The sequence below is a fragment of the Podarcis liolepis genome (genome assembly GCF_965112155.1).
Source record: "Podarcis liolepis genome assembly, chromosome: 3".
Classification (NCBI taxonomy): Eukaryota; Metazoa; Chordata; class Lepidosauria; order Squamata; family Lacertidae; genus Podarcis; species Podarcis liolepis.
In genome coordinates, this window is record NC_139557.1 from 63,411,716 (window position 1) to 63,428,723 (window position 17,008).

At 39.4% G+C, this 17,008-nt stretch overlaps 1 protein-coding gene and 1 long non-coding RNA gene across 8 annotated transcripts in view; both read right to left on the bottom strand.

The window, feature by feature from the left end:
- NHSL1 (NHS like 1) overlaps window positions 1–17,008 on the bottom strand; it is a 138,673-nt gene that overhangs the window by 102,082 nt on the left and 19,583 nt on the right. The gene's annotated exons all lie outside the window — the stretch shown is intronic.
- On the bottom strand, window positions 5,344–15,288 carry LOC310703615. The gene is made up of 2 exons (XR_014524279.1): window positions 12,366–15,288; window positions 5,344–12,299 (listed from the first exon to the last, which is right to left on the bottom strand). It is a non-coding gene; the product is annotated as an uncharacterized lncRNA (long non-coding RNA).

Sequence of the window (17,008 nt, forward strand, 5' to 3'; positions counted from 1 at the left end):
TTTTCCGTTTTGGAGGCGCTTCGCAAGACGAATTTCCCTATGGGCTTGCTTCGCAAGACGACAGCCCATAGGGAAATATCTGGGACAGCGGGGAAGCGCAGCGCGTCTTCCCCACTGTCCTCGGACCTCCTCCGAAGCCGGGCGGTGGGGCGGGAACGCCTCCTCCCGCCGCCGCCGGGCTTCGGAACGCTGCTCCGAAGCCGGGCGGGGGGCGGGAACACCTTCTGAAGGCGGGCGGGGGGCGAAAGTCTTTGTCCCCCCTGCCTGCCTTCCCAGGGGCTTTTAAATCGCCCCGGACAGCAGAGAAGTCCTCCGCTGTCCCGGGGCGATTTTAAAATGCCGCCCGCCAGCATTTTAAGAGCGCCCGGACAGCGGAGAAGTCCTCCGCTGTCCCGGGGTTTTTTTAAATGCTGGGGGTGGGAAGAAAAGCCCTTGTCCCCCCCCCCAGCCTTCAGAAGAGGTCCGGGGACAGACTGTCCCCGGACCTGGTCTGAAGGCGGTTTCCCTAGGAACGCATTAATTGATTTTCAATGCATTCCTATGGGAAACCGTGCATCGCAAGACGAAAAACTCGCAAGACGAAGAGACTTGCGGAACGAATTAATTTCGTCTTGCGAGGCACCACTGTACATTTTTCTATCTTCTCGCTGCACACCTGATCATGCCTAAATAATGCATGAATGTTTACAAATACGTAAAATAATTTGCAATTTGAATACTACACTCAAATAATGTTGATTCAAAATCACTTTTAAGATGCTTTCCCATTGCCAGCTCCAGTTCTAATTGAAACAAGACAAATAAAACACCTTAAATGCCATTATGTTTCGCTCTAAAAGAACCAAGAAATCAAATGCAGCACGTATTTCTAAGAAAATATGTCACACTTTCATTTCTTAACAGGTTCTACTCATACTTCACGCTATAATTTTCTCCATATGGAATGGATTAATACAGGAATCCTGAAACTAATTTGGCTCTGCTGTAAATCTAAGCTCATTATCTTGAAACTCTCAGTACAATTCTTAAACCCTCTACTCTCACAAACCTTACTAAAGTATGTGGGACTTATGGAGGCCATTAAACCCTCTTAATATTGCTAGCAAATGATAAGTGTCTTTTATTCTGGTTGATCTTCATTACATCATGTACTTGTTAAATGCAAAGCAGTTGTTTCTATTCATCAAGTTTGTTGTCTATTCATACAAAAGTTTTTAAATGGGATTTCTAGTCAAACATTAGTGTGCATCTCAAAAAACCTGAGAAAATAAAATAGTTTTTTTGAGCTGCTTTGGAACTGCTATTGTTACAATATGCATTGCTTTGTGCTGTATTGTCTGTTTTATTGAAATTGTATGTAGCCATTTTACTGCATTTTTAATTAAATGTTTTTATTAAAAATAAACATTAGTGTGTATCCTTATATTTATTGAGTCACCACTAGCAGAAAATGAAACTTCTAAGTGCAAAGGAGAGCTTTAGTTTGCTCAACCAGCAGTTAGCTAAACTGAGGCAGCACCAAGTAATACATAGATCCAGCTATTGGGGGAGGTGGGGCTGCAGAGGGAGAGAGGGGAAATCCCAGTTGTGTGAGCAGATGTCTACTTAAGCAGTGTTTATACAACCAATGTCTCTTCTTTAAAAGGCCTTTTGCATAATCATGCAGACAGCTTTCTCATTAAAATGTAAAGACAATGAATTTCCCGCTTCTCTGTTTTGTTACTGAGGTTACAATCTTAATACCTGAAATTTCCTAAAATTCCACTGAATCTAGCAATGAAATTTACTCCTAAGTAAGCATGGCTTGGATTGAAAGTAAATTCAAGTGGGGCTTTACTCTCTGGTAAAGGAGAATAAGGTTGCAGAAGAAGAGGGAAACAATCTGCTTGCCTTTTGTAATAAATGCCCTGTTTTTGTTGGACTGGAACAGTGAAGATTATGACTCAAGTATAGTGGATAAATTATAGTGCCAAGATATTAGATCTAATCTCCTGCTTCTACTGGCCTTCGAATGAATCCACAGAAGTGATGAGTCCAGAACATTTTCATTAGCCTTTCTGTTCACATACCTGTATCAATCAATTTGGGGTCAGGGATGGGGAGGAGAAAAGGTAGTAACCCTTCTGAGCACAAGTCTTATCCACCCTGCAGCTGAGTGGCTATTTACAAGACAGCCTTCTATAGCTAGAAACAGATAAGAAAATTAAATGCCACACGTATTTAAGTATCAAAGAAGGGGGGAAAACCTGTTAGCGTATTTAATTTCATGCACCATTAATTCTCGCACAGCAAATACACACATTCTTCACTGACAGCAAGCTACAGATAGTCAGCACTATCAGAGTTAATGCAAGTTAATGCTTTCAAAGTTTGAAAAAAACAACTGGCAGGCAGAGCTGTTTTCTAAGACACAATGAATGAGCAAAAGCTACTGAACTTTCCTTTCATACCAAGCTGCCTATATAGAAATAGTGCTGTCTCTACACAAACAGCGTTTTCTTCCCAATCCTCAAGGGAATCCAAACTGCTGTTAACCTTGCCTTGATGCTTTGGAAGTATACACACTTTGTGTCAATTATGTTAACTGAACATTGCTCTGTATATTATTTTTATGAATGTTGATTTATTACATCTGCTAAGACTTCCTGAACATAGCAAAAACTTCAGTCAGTGAACATTCAGATAACTTTGCTGAAAAAAGGAGAAAAGGAAAAGGGGGAAAATCAGTGATACACATTTAATTAATAGATGATGATAATAATGATGTAAATTAATTATTTGCAAAAGACCAAATTTTCACTGGTTGAAGGGGGACAAGAGAAGACTTACAAAAGCACCTGCAAGGAAAACAAATAGATAACAGTCCACTACAAATCTCTGCATGCAAACAGGTACTAGATTATGACCTTCTCCTGTGACCTAAATTCTCATTTTTAAAAATTGGTTTACATCTTGCAAACATGATCCTGGCGTTGCCAGGCGATGAGCAAAATGGAGGGCCACTATGATGGGCAGCAGGAAGCACCAATCCCCAGGAATCCATTAGAAATGAGCCTAAGTGTGTCTCTAGTAATATTATTATTTATTAATTAAATTTGTATAGTGCCCTTCATCTGTAGATCTCAAGGCAGTTCACAAGATAAAAACACAAAAAACATTATAAAAAACAAGAACAAGAACAATAGCCGACTCCCACTACCACTACAATAAAACCATTACAATAGCCCAACAAAAGGACAAAACAGTTCACTGAGTGTGCTTGCCTATACATAGACAATCTAATGCAAGCCCAGACAAGGCAGTTCTTGGCATTTTCCTTTTATTCACACAAAAAATGACTTGTATTTTCTACATTAGCTGAACACACCCACTCCAGTATCTTACATTGAAGTTGTAGATAGCTCAGTTAGTTAGAGAGTGGTGCCGGTAATGTCAAGGTTGCAGGTTTGATCCCGGTATGGGACAGCTGCATGTTCCTCCGTTGCAGGGGGCTGGACTAGAATGATTCCCAGGGTCTCTTCTAAATCTGCAATCTAGGAATCTATGATTCTATGACATGCAAACTGCTCCTGTGATGTGAAGTTCTCACCCAGGTAAACCTAGTCTTTCAAATGGATGCTTCTTCATTTTCCCTGTCAAGCTCTTGACAATGTAACACCATGAAGTGTGGTTTGTAGGAAGAAAAAGAGCCAGGAATAACAACAGGCAGATGAGAACAGCACTGAGAGAGTTTTCAGTAACAAGAAGTCAGAGCAAGAGATTCAATCTGCAGCCAGAGCAGCTCACCACAAGGGGCAGCAGAGCACAGCTGCAAAGGTCACCTGCTGTGGCAATGGCAGCTCTTGACAGAGCTGGATAAATGTACCACCGTGTTGATGCCAATCTCAGCTTCCATGTTCCCTTGATCTGAGTCAATAAAAACTTTCCTTAGGGGACACACTGTCATGTTCATCAACAGTGTTTCATCAAATGCGGGCGACAGCTATTTATGTCTACAGTTAGCAGCTTTAAAAACTGCAGTCAGATGAAGCTTTACAAGGGACTTTGAGATGTCTTGCCTGAAGGAAGAAGAGGAAGATCAATATGCGGAGCCTATTTCAGTACTTTTGAAATCCTCCTCATTCTTTTTATTCTTGTTTTAAGTGAGGAGATTAATGTCCACCAGTCTGACAAAAAGGCCAGTATAGCTGCTATTGCTTCTAAAGCAACAATACACTAATTTTGCTCAATTCAGGGTGCACCACAGTTTGAAGATAGGAAACATATTTATTTTATCCATTCTATTTTTATACCACATAATAATAATATGAATGTATCCATGCAGTGAACAAAATTTAAAACCAATACAAAATAAAACAATCAAATCCATACATTAAAAATGTAAATAAAATGCAGCATGTCCACGTAAGATCACTGAAATACAATATGGACCACCACTCACTACCATATCTTAGTCCCCCACCGCACCCCAAATCACATATATTAATCTTAATGCAAATTCCCCAAAAAGAATTACAATAAAACAGGCAATAGATCATTCACAATCATTTGTCATCTTGCATCTTATGTATTATTACAAAATACTGTAAGCCACCTTGAGGATCATTTGATTGAAAGGCAAGCAATAAAGCCTTTGAAATGAAGTGAATAAATTCTGGCTCATTATCCTGTTCAAAAGCAGTCACAGCTGCCACCACCAGGAAATAAAAGCAACTGATCAAGGATGTAGAGCACTTCATACTGTACTTCCTGGCTGCTTCCTCTGCCTCTTTTGTTATATGCGTTACTTTTTTTAAAAAAGTGAGGAAGTATAGTAATTCACATCCAAAGCGCTTAATGTGAAAATTATATATATCATTGCACCAATACTGTCTATGCATCAGTGCCGAAGGAATTTCATCCTACAGTTCAATACATCAGATATGCGAGCCTTGTGGAAATGTGTGTGGTTTTTGGGGGGAGTTTTGAACTTAAGTTTGGCTACTGTTCTGAGTTCTAAAAAGCAAGTAAAACTGAGGGCAGCCATCCCTCAGGGATAATTGGGAGTGCGGGGGGGGGGTAGAAGCAGGGCCACAGCTGATAGTAGGCAGGGCTCCCCTTCCCCACCTTCCTTTTCCCCCTTTCCACCTTACTGCATCTCCCTTTCCCCTTACACAATTACCCCGCTTCTTGCTACTCAGTTGAGTTAACAGGCAAATATGACAGGTGGGCTGCATACGATCTAAATGGTCTAAAACCAAAAATTGTCATTTAAAAGGCCAAGACAAGTAAGTGTTTGTATTTAAAACAAAACTATTCTATGTCTTGACCTTCTTATTCTAATGCTTCTTTAAATCCCCACAATTTTATTTATTTTTTCATAAAATTTATATGCCGCTTGATTGTACAAAAAACCCCAACAACCTCAAAGCAGTTTTACTTTATTTATAAGACCATTTTAAACCCAGCTCTTCCTCTTGAAGGAGCCTAGGGTGGCAGAAATGATAAAAACAGCTCAAATATTCTCAACCTGCAATCTCTGGGTTGCCTGAAACAGGGTCTTTCGGCCATGCCGGGGAAGCACTAATGTTTTCAAATTTCTCCTGAAAGATAATAATGTCTAGATGCACCTCACTGGGAGGACATTCCAGAAAAAGGGAACAGCCACTGAAAAGGCCTATCTTGGGTCACTGCGAACCAGGCCAGCCCCCTGTGAAGGCACTATCAATAAGGCCTCACCTGCCAATTGTACAATCCAAGACTGTTGATTTTGGGGAAGGTGCTCTTTTAGGTAGCTGGGTTCCAAGCCATTTAGGGCTTTTATACTAGTACTAACACACCCTGAATTGGACCCAGTGCATTGAACTTGCTTATTTCCCCCCGCAATACAGTTCAAGCATATACAAGTGCCTTCTAAAGTTTAGAAACCTTTCCACATTTGTGAAATACCAGAAGAAACTATATGTATTATATGTTTCAGAACTTTGTTAATCTAAATTCTAAACATTCTTATTAATGTACCACATTTAACATGTGAAAAAAATGTTTTCAATTTTGACAGACATTTTCCCCCCTACATCCAACGGGAAAATTCCATTTACAATGGAATGTTATTGCTTTTTGGAAATGAGAGCTCTTTCTCTTCATAAACATTTCCCTTAGTGATCCCATAGGCTTTTTTGCAATTTTCTAGATTCCTGGCATACATCCAGTGTACCTGATCTATTTCTAAAATGATCAAAGTAGACTTCACCAAATGATAAGGTCAACTACTAGTTTTGTAAAGAAAATCTGTACTTCTGCCTTACATCTGAAAAAGCAAATTTAGTAGACTTGAAGCATACCATCCATAAGACAGTTAAGTGCTAGGGCCCACTGCTTTTACCAATAATTGTTAACCTACAAGAAAGCACGATCACAGTGCAAGGCAGAAAGTAGAATCTTCAAGACAAAGAACAATGGAATATCTATTTAATACATTTCCCCTCACCCTTCCTTCAGTAAGCCAAGGGAAACATAATGATTCTTTTTCCACATATTTTTTTTAAGCAGCCCTGTGAAGTAGGTTACTACTCATTCAGAAATAATAGCAAACATGGTGTCCTATTTCTCAAGTCTATTCAAATTTACAGAGAAAGCTTAGTGAGGCTCTTTGTTAGAGGTGGTGAAATATCTTCTCATCATACAGGCTTAATGAGGCTTAATGACATTTCAGATTACTATTATGTTTTACTTATGTATTTTTCCTCCACCCAGGGTCTTCCCAATGTGCTATTACTTCATGTAAAGCTCTCTGTTTTATCAAGTCCCACCATAAGTCTACATTGTCTAGGATTTCTTTGCTGCGGCTGGTGGTGGTTGTTTCAAAGCTCCTTTTGGTACAGTATTGCTGTTGCTCTCGCTTCTCCCAACCCATCTTCCTTCTTCTTCCCATCAACCTCTTCAAGCTGCTCTGGCAACCAAGGCTCACCCTCTCTGGTGTGGGAGTTGGAGCTGTTTCAAAAACCCTCACCACACACGGCTTGCTTGATTTGAGTTGTGCAGGACCTCAAGACTCTGCTTTCTCTCTCCCTTGTGCACAGCAGTTGTCCACCTCAGCAGTTTGTCATTTTGTCTGAACTGCCAAACTATTGTGGTCTGTGCCTGCCCAGCATCCACATTTCAGGAACCTTTTGCCCCTTCTGGTGAACCATCAGAAAATTTTCCAAGGATTAGATAAAGAAGAATACAAAGTCTTCTTTTTCTTCTCTTCTCTGTTTTTCTTTTTCTTTTTGTTTAGATTAGTTTGTTTTGGGTGTGTAATGTATTAGGTAAAGTCTTAACAAAATATGTTTTTTAAAAATATATATATATCCAAGGATTAATTCCAGGTTCAATGACAGTTCAGAATTAGATCAAGTTGGTAGCTTTTCCTGAGAGCTACCTTTCTCCACTGGCCAACATTACGTGAACTGAACATGTGTTCTAAACACAAATTCTGCATTACACAAATCAATACGGGAAAAGTTCCATAAAGTTTGAAGATTTGAGAATTTCCAGATAAAGTCAAACTAACATGGCGGCGGCAGTGGGTCAGAACTAAGTGCTTATTAAAAGAAACAATCCCAATTGATTAGGTATACTTCACATTTCATTAAACTTCAGTTAACAAAAAATAATGCTATGCTCAATTTCTGTCTGGCTACTTTGATAAAACCTGACTGATCCTATAGTCTTTAGTGAGCAATATATTGGCTGACTCTACAAATTTTCAGGCTATGTCTAATTCTTGTTTCACAAAATAACAAGGGCAGAAGATTTGGGGAAATGAGTGAATGACAATGCCTAAATATAGCCTTCACAGCTCCTCTGCAAAGGTCCCTCCTTCCCTACTAACCTTGGGAACCCATGTTTACCCCATAATATGCATTTCCAGCCTAAGTGTGAAGTTCAACTACACTAAAAATCATTTGGGGGTTTTTCCACCATCATCTTCTATGGGCAATACTGCACACCAAGAACCACGTTACCATACCGAACTAATTTATCTTTGTTAGTTATAATTTGTGGTAATAATACATACACTACAATTATATTTTAACCTCCATTGTTTTTCTTTTCAATGTATAGTCTTCAAGATGTACAACTCAAAGGGATATGAAAAGGGTAAATGGGAACAATAGCATGAGTATCTAACACTGAAATTATCTATAAGTGATTACAATTTACCTGTCCAAAATTAACAGAACAGAATTTTCCACTTCACACACCTTTGGAAACAGGCCAGCCATCAAATATTCTTAGCCACACAAAGTAAATATTACACAAACCACATAAACTTACATAAACATATAAAACACATGTGCAAACAAATATACATATGGAGTATTTCTGAAACATCACGTTTTCAACAGAAGCAAAATGAACAGCTCTACAAAACTTGCCACCTAGCTGATGGAGCAGAACAAAACTGGAACTGGGCCAACAGTGAAAAAGCCCTGATATTTTGTCTCCTTTATTCAGAAATTCTTACATGGTCCGGAATTGCTGGTTTCCTGACTGGATGACCAATAGGTTTCTGCAGCAATTAATCTGAAAACAGATAGCTGAACAGACAATATGGAAAGAATTTTCTAGTCCAAATATGAAATTTACATTTATCGATACTGGTTCAGTTTAAGAGATTGTCCTGTTTTTGAAATGTGTCACTACTCATAATGCAGAAACTTTTAAGAAAGCCTTTTCTTTCTTGATTTTTGCTACCAGTATCTGTGTTTCTATCCATTTCCCCCCAGTTCCAACATTCCATTGCCTTCAAATATGCTGAAAAATAATCCAAGATGGAACATTACAGTCTTGATTAGATCCAACAAGGGTTAGAAATAGTTTTGCTCCGCAACTCGTGGCGTCCCTGAGAGCATCCCTTGAACTTTATTTTGCTTATGTGTCATGTGTATATATAATACGTGGAATCTGAAGTATTGGGGGCAACACTGCAATGTAGGCAAATCATTATTGCAGAGAAAGGAAACTGTATACCAAACAACAACACCCCCCCTCCACTCTGAAATACCAAGTTGTGATCAGTTTAGAAAGTCAGAAAGTTAGCTAGACCAAACCTGCCAGTTGTGGCAATGGCTTCACAGATCAATGGGGCAATAGGATAAAACAAACAAACAAACACATTTCTTAGGCTTCAAGCCAGAATCTAGCTCTTGTGTTCTTGTTCAACTCTTGATATTATAATGGGGTACAGAAATGTGTAAGACTTCCTGCCCCCCCCCCCACACACACACCCTGGGTCATTTCATAATGTTTTATAACATTTTTTTCTTCACTTGAATGAGAACCAACATCATGCCAGGATGCAACCAGACTTGCCCTTTATCTCATCCCACTATAAACCAGTTTTCCCCCTCCCATTTCTCTATCCTGGCTTTTGCCAACCATATGCCTGCCACATCTGGAAGACATCAAAGGTTGGTGAAGGGTGCTCTATGCATATAGCCTCAGGATTTTGGCTCAGATGCCACTTTATAATTAGGGGGCAACCATACTGATTCAACATACAGTAATTCCTCCAAGCCAAGGTACAAAATAACGTAACATTACTTTGCCATGTGCAACTGCATTTGTGCTATTACAAAAAAAAGCATTTTACAAAACAAAGAAGTTTAAACTCAAGAAACGCAACTAGGTTTTCATTCAAAATTCTGGGCCTATTTTTCCCATGTGTTTGTAAGCACCACTTCAATTCCACTAGATGGCAGACCTCCCCATTAGATCAGGTGAATCTCAGCATCCTAATACAAAGAGTCTTAGGTCCCGAAGCAACATTATTTAAATTCTGAATTACACTTTCTGGAACTTTAAAAAAAGTGTTAAGTGGATCAAGAAAAGAGAGCCCACTTCCCAACCCCAAAGCAAGGGTATGCATTGTTCAGCTGCATAAAGGAAGAGAGTCCTAACCTTACAAGAATAGTTACTAAAGATGTGGGAAATCACCCAAATTACTAAACTGATGTATTGGAGAAGAATATCAAATAATCAAAAAATAGGTTGGGAGAAACACATGCATTCTTTATTTAATTTCTGAATTAAAAAATCAACACTAATATAGCTCCTTTCCACCGGTATAATTTTTATGCTTTGCTCTCTTCTTTTACTATATTCACAGTTCTAATATTTTACAAGGCAAAGAAGGGGGAAGACAGCAATTAAACACTCACAATACCTGAACCTATGCATGCAGAAAACCAGAAGTGGTTCCTAAGCCTTTAAAGGAAACAAGGTGGGGGAAATAATATAGAGAACCTAAAAATATGCAAAGAGTTCAAGGTCTAGAATATTAACACACATTCCTGGCAAATCAGTCTTTGAGGCCATCCCATACACCCATTGCTATCAAGCCAAGTTCAAGGTCTGGTTGTTCCATGACCAGAGAGAGGACTGTCACTTGGCAAGTATGTGAGACAGTAGAAGACAGTCATGACCTTTAAATGCCTCTTGAAAACATATGTTTATGCAAGCATTTCTAGATTTGGATTCTTACTGTTTCATTCTTTGTATACCACTCAGCTTTACCTGTGATATATAGGGTTGTACCCAACAAACACATTGCTTGAGCAGAATGGTGTCCGCTCCCACAACAGAACTTTAGTTCCCCCTTCTCCCCCACCCTCAGATATGTTTTGGAGATCCACAGCATTGGTGGAAGTTATTCCACTTGCACAATGACTTTATTAGATTCAACCCATAGTTTTGTTTTTACTTAATTATTATGAAATTTGAATGTTCTTGTTGGTACTTTTATATGAATTGATACTGACATTTCTTTTTATTGTCTCTGATATAAACAGCTTTAAAATTATCATATTAAACAGTGTAATATTTTATTTAATATATATATATATATATAACCATGAAAACAATTTCCAAACAAATTTTCTAAGTTACAAGGCATCTGTTCTGAGCCTGGTAGCACTGCTTGTGCCCAGGAAGAGAAAGCAATTTCTTAATTATTTCTAGTTCTGATCCATTTCACTTTTGGACATGTAAACTTCCTTTGCGCTCATCAAAGCTTTACAACACAAAGAAGAAAGGTTGAAACTGCATGTTTACTACATCTCTTAGGTGCAAAGGATACCAGGGTCTCTTGGCCTTAACTTTCCTTCCTTTCCTTCCTCATTCTCTGCTGCATGTGCACAATACAGATCCTTTGCAGGAACCTACATCCTCCCAAGTCTTCCTGTGGTAATAAATTAAAAGCATTGTCCTGAAGAAACGTATCTATTAAATAAGCTACAAGTTAGGCAGCTGGTTCACTACAAGGGCCCTTCAGAGATAAGTATCCCAAAATTAAAGCTCAAAGCATACACACAAAAACTGTATCATCAGAGGTGTACTTGTCTTTTTAAATCTCTGAAAGCTCTCTTTATACATATAGCTTTCAGAGGTCTAAAAAGACAAGTACACCTCTGATTTTATATATATCTCTGTTAACTATGCTAGTTCAAATCCCTTTTCTAACAATACAGTTGTTGAACAAGAAACTGTCTTTATACCCATCCTCAAGGCCGAACTCGACATTATGATAAGCACAGGCCTGCAGCCAAAGAATGAGAGTTGCACATCTAGTTTCTCCCTCTCCCACTGCAATGATTAGCACAACTTGCCAGTGTCCTAATAGCAAAGCATAATTTTCGGCAACACAGTTTCACAGAACATCCCATGCCATTTTCACAATGTCTACTCTGGCTTTAAAACAGTAAAATAATGTGTTCCTCCTCAGAATCCCCATTTTTTAAAAAATATTTCGAAAGTTTCAAAAATATACACTTTTAAAACTTCACTTTTGAACTCAGCATGAAAAAGATCAGGCTGTATTTGACTAAATAAAAGTGCTATGGAAAGGATTGCTGCCAGCACAATGGCACTTTCTCTCTCCTCCTCCTCTCTCCATGTGCACTACGCTGTCCCCAGATCCGCTTCTCCTCTAGTTTCGAAGGAGGAAAGGTAGAAAACATTCCCTTGTGCAAGGAGAAAACCTCACACTGACAAAACAAGTGACCTAGCGCTATGTTGCACACAACACAGAGTGTAAAGATTATGACAAACGGCAAAAAAAATATAAAGAAGGACATTTCAATGGATATTAAATGGATAAGGATAGCTAAACGGATATTATGCAGTCTAGGATATTTTAAGACAATCATATTTTCCAAGGAATTCAAGTCAATACTATCCTCTAAGTCTGTCCAAAGTCCGTTTTGGGGGCCTAATTCGGCCTGATGGTTGGTCTAATCTGGCCCCTGTGGCAGTTTATTTCCTGGGGTAAAAACCTTTAAAACCCTTTAAAAAGCTCATCAACTTCAATCAAAAAAGGTCAACAACTTTAGGGTAATAACATTAAACAGGTCAACAACTTCAATCCTAACAAAAGGTCAACAACTTTGGTCGGCCCTCACGGCCCTTAATTTCATCAAATCTGGCCCTCTTTGAAAAAAGTTTGGACACCGCTGCCTATAGTGAGTAACATACAGAACAGAAGTTACCTGAAGCAACTTAATTCCCAAAGGCCACACATTATCTCCTCTGAGCATAAAAGGAATGCCGGCCTCCCACCCAGCGCCTCAGTCATCAGATCTCCCACCCACCCTCCCAGATGGGGGCTGGCTGCCACAGCACTCTCCCTAAGGCAATCTGTTTGGGGTAGTACCTGTTTGATGTGTGTCATAGGGCTCAGAGCACCTGGGCATGCAACTAGAGACAAGTTGTAAAAGTACTTCCACCAAGCAACTTCTGACATAGGAGGCATACATTAAGAAAGGGCAGAACAGAATACTGGTTCTCAATAAAATAAAAGTCCCACTTGGCTATCAACAAATGTACCATCTGGATTTCCCCACATCTAATGTCTTACTTCCCTGGAATTTGTTGGGCAAATGTCGTACTTTATTCCATTCCTTATCTAAGTCATGTGCAAGTGAAGGTGCATCTCCTGTGCAATCTGAATGCATTTTACTTGTTATTCAGTTTCCTGTCTTTGGTGGGGAATCCAAGAAGAAAATACTTAGCACTAGGCTGCAAGCCAGGCAACCAACAGAAAGTTTTTATACTTTTGCCAAGATTTCTTGCTCTCTTTTTAAAATGAAAATCGTGACAATTATGTTGATGCCGTTTCTGAATTAGATGTACCTCTAAAAGACAAGAGCCTATTTTGAACTTCCAATACGCTATTTCACAAGCTCATTCACTTATTTTTTAAAAGGCAGCTTACATACCGATTTAAAGGCTAATGTTCTTGTCTGAAAACATTCGGAACCAGTCATCCTGCAGTGATTTTCAGGCAGTAATCTTGAAATGGCAATTGAATGAGAGATAGAAGGGATTCCATAGAGGAAGAAATCTATTCGTACTTTCAAAAATACTGTTATTGTTTCTTTGTCAGCTTTCTTGCTTTTGCAGTTACGCAATTAGACAGTTTGCTCTTCCAATCCTAAGAGTCAGGATTAAACACGCACACACAATCAAACAAACAAACAAACAAAAAAGCTTCATTTAAGAATAAAACCCAGCAATCCCACACCACATGCTGCCCCATTCCCATATCCTGTTAACTCTTTTCCTTTCCTGTAATAAGTACCACAGTGTGGTTTTTTATGTAAGCACAAATAGGACACGAGAACAACAGTACTCTGTCCACCTGCAATTCCCAGTAACTGGCATTCAGAGGCATACAGGGGTACCTCAGGTTAAATACGCTTCAGGTTAGACTCCGTTAACCCAGAAATATTACCTCAGGTTAAGAACTTTGCTTCAGGATGAGAACAGAAATCGTGCAGCAGCAGCACAGCGGCAGCGGGAGGCCCCATTAGCTATAGTGGTGCTTCAGGTTAAGAACAGTTTCAGGTTAAGAACGGACCTCCAGAACGAATTAAGTTCTAAACCCGAGGTACCACTGTACTGCCTCTGACAGTGGAGGTGAAATATCACTATGTACTAGTACCTCAAGATTTAATTCCTGGTCAGACCCCTTGAGTGTATATGTGAAATTAATTTTTGTTGCTCCAACATCCATCACTTTACTTTTGTTTACACTGAATTGCCTTTGCAATTTTACTGCTCACTCAGTTTGGAGAGATAATTTTGGAGCTCTTCACAATCTCTTTGTGTTTTAAGGAGCAGGAACAATTTCATACCTTCAGCAAACTTAGCCCACCTCACTGCTCATCCCTAACTCTAGATTGTTTATGAACAAGTTAGCAAGAACAGATCCCAATACCGATCTTTGGGGGACTCCACTGCCTTCATATCTCCATTTGGAAAACTGTCAGTTTATTTCTACTCCCTGCTTCCTGCAACTTGCCATTGTGGTAAAATCTTTCTGGTAAAATCTTTCTCAATAGCCATTTAATAGTAAAATTGGGAAATTACCTCTTAAGACACTTAAAAAACTAGCATCTTTACAAAGGCAATTCTGGTTGACAATAAATAAAAGTATCTCATTCATTCAGTCTCCAGGATTTATGACTTGGACCATTCATCTCATCCTGGAAATGGTTGCAGATAAATTCTCCAATGCTCCAGGTGGTTTGTGGCTAATGGTGTGCAAGGAGTTAGAAGAAACACATTAATTAACTTTACAGGAACCAGCAAAAATGGTGTTTGAATAAGAATATTATACAGAGAGCAATACTATAAAACTGTTGTAACGAGCCCATGAAAGACTAATATAAAAGTGAATCGGGTTTTGTTTTAAATAACTTCATCTACTTCATCTACCTCACAATACATTATACTTACATTCAGTCAGTTTCTAGAGATTGTTTTGTTTTATACTGCATGTACCTCAGGGCTGGAACCTGTATTTTTACTTCTACAGTATTATATGAGCATAGATGGAACGTAAGAATAATTAATAATAGTTATTAGTTTGTTTGACTCTAAAAAGCAAGCACTGGCCAAATCATAAATGGATGTACATGGCAATACAAAAATGGGCTTCACAACAAAATACTGAGTATGTGTGTGTGTATAGCACTCAAAGCTCTTTCAGGCAGGAGACCACACAGCTTTGGAATGCCTCTCTGATTTTGCAGGTACACATAGGAAACCATCAAGGCCTGGCATGGGTCAGCTTTCAGATAACGAAATCTGTACCCTCAACCCTCTCACTTCTGAGAATCCTCCCTCCCTGAGGAGGGGTGGCTAAAAGCTCTTTAAGTAAACTTAGGCAGGAATAACCAGCTGCACAAATATTAGATAGGGGACACCTGGGTTGCCAGTAGCACATGTGAAAAAGGTCTAGGGGTCTTAGTAGACCACAAGCTTAACATGAGTCAACAGTGTGATGAAGCAGCAGCAAAAAAGCTAATGCTGTTCTCGGCTGCATCAACAGAAGTATAATGTCCACATCAAGAGAAGTCATAGTACCGCTCTATTCTGCCTTGGAATACTGTACATATCCAGTTTTGGGCACCATAATTTAAGAAGGAAATTGACAAGCTGGAAGGTGTGCAGAGGAGGGCAACCAAGATGATAAAGGGTCTGGAAACCAAGCCTTACGAGGAATGGTTTAGGGAAATGCCTATGTTTAGCCTGGTAAAGAGGAGACCGAGAGGAGGTATGATAGCCATCTTCAAATATCTAAAGGGCTGTCACATGGAAGATGGGCAACCTTGTTTTCTCCTGTGCCAGAGGGTAGGACTTGAACAATATATCTTAATTTGCACATGGGAAAGAGCAACGAAGTTATCACTGCCATTTCTTTCTTTATCCATGCACCTGCACAAATGAAAACCCTGCCTCTTTTCCAAACCGTCTAGTACAACCAGAGAGCTTAGAGCTGTGTCTGATCTAATTTGTGTTGATGCTTGGAAAATATTTGTGGGTTTTTTTAATGACAAGGGTTTCTCAGAATAGGTTTCTGCTGTTTATTGTGCAAACCACAGCACAATGACAGCTCAGGAAAGGGGAACTGTGTGTACCTATGTATCCTGCTCTCTCGACAACCAGGAACACTTGCCCCTGGAGAGCTGGCAAGTGGATTTGTTGGTAGCTAATGATCACAAGACACACAGAGAAACTAATTCAATACCTTCAACATTAGAAGTTATCAACTAAATATCTGGGTTCATTTGCAGGATTTTAAAAGTTCTGCCATGTACAAATTGCAAAACTGTACTTAAAAAAAAATCCTTATATTTAAAACAAAGTCTTGTTGCATCTTAAAGGCTAACAAAAGCCTAACAGTGGCATTAAGCTTTCACAGGTAGAGCTTAAACTGCAACAATTGTCTTGTTTTTAAGGTTTTACAAGGCACTGGGTTTTTTTACTGCAACAGACTAACACAGCTGAATTGTTTTACTATTTATAACAGCATTTAAAAATAGTTAAACCATACAAACAGATTTACTTTTAATAAAAGTAAAATAAAATGTCTGAATGTTAGGTCAAATCTGAGCTAGTGGTCCTGGAGGGGCGGGGAGGGAAAAACATACGCAAATTTCAGCATTTATAAAATTGCCTCTAGTTAGTCTTCCCCAACCTGCATTACAAATGGATTACATCATTATATTCAGTACTTTAAGGTAAAGGGACCCCTGACCGTTAGGTCCAGTTGCGGACGACTCTGGGGTTGCGGCGCTCATCTCGCTTTATTGGCCAAGGGAGCCAGCGTACAGCTTCCGGGTCATGTGGCCAGCATGACTAAGCCACTTCTGGAGAACCAGAGCAGCACACGGAAACACTGTTTACCTTCCTGCCAGAGCGGTACCTATTTATCTACTTGCACTTTCGAACTACTAGTGTTTTCAAACTGCTAGGTTGGCAGGAGTAGGGACCGAGCAACGGAAGCTCACCCCGTTGTGGGGATTCGAACTGCCGACCTTCTGATCGGCAAGCCTTAGGCTCTGTAGTTTAACCCACAGCACCACCCGCGTCCCTCGACTTAGCACAATACAAAGTCTATTACAAATTAGAGAAACTTATTTGCCAGAGATGTAAAATACCTATGCAAATTATGTTGTCCTGTGAACTTATATATAAG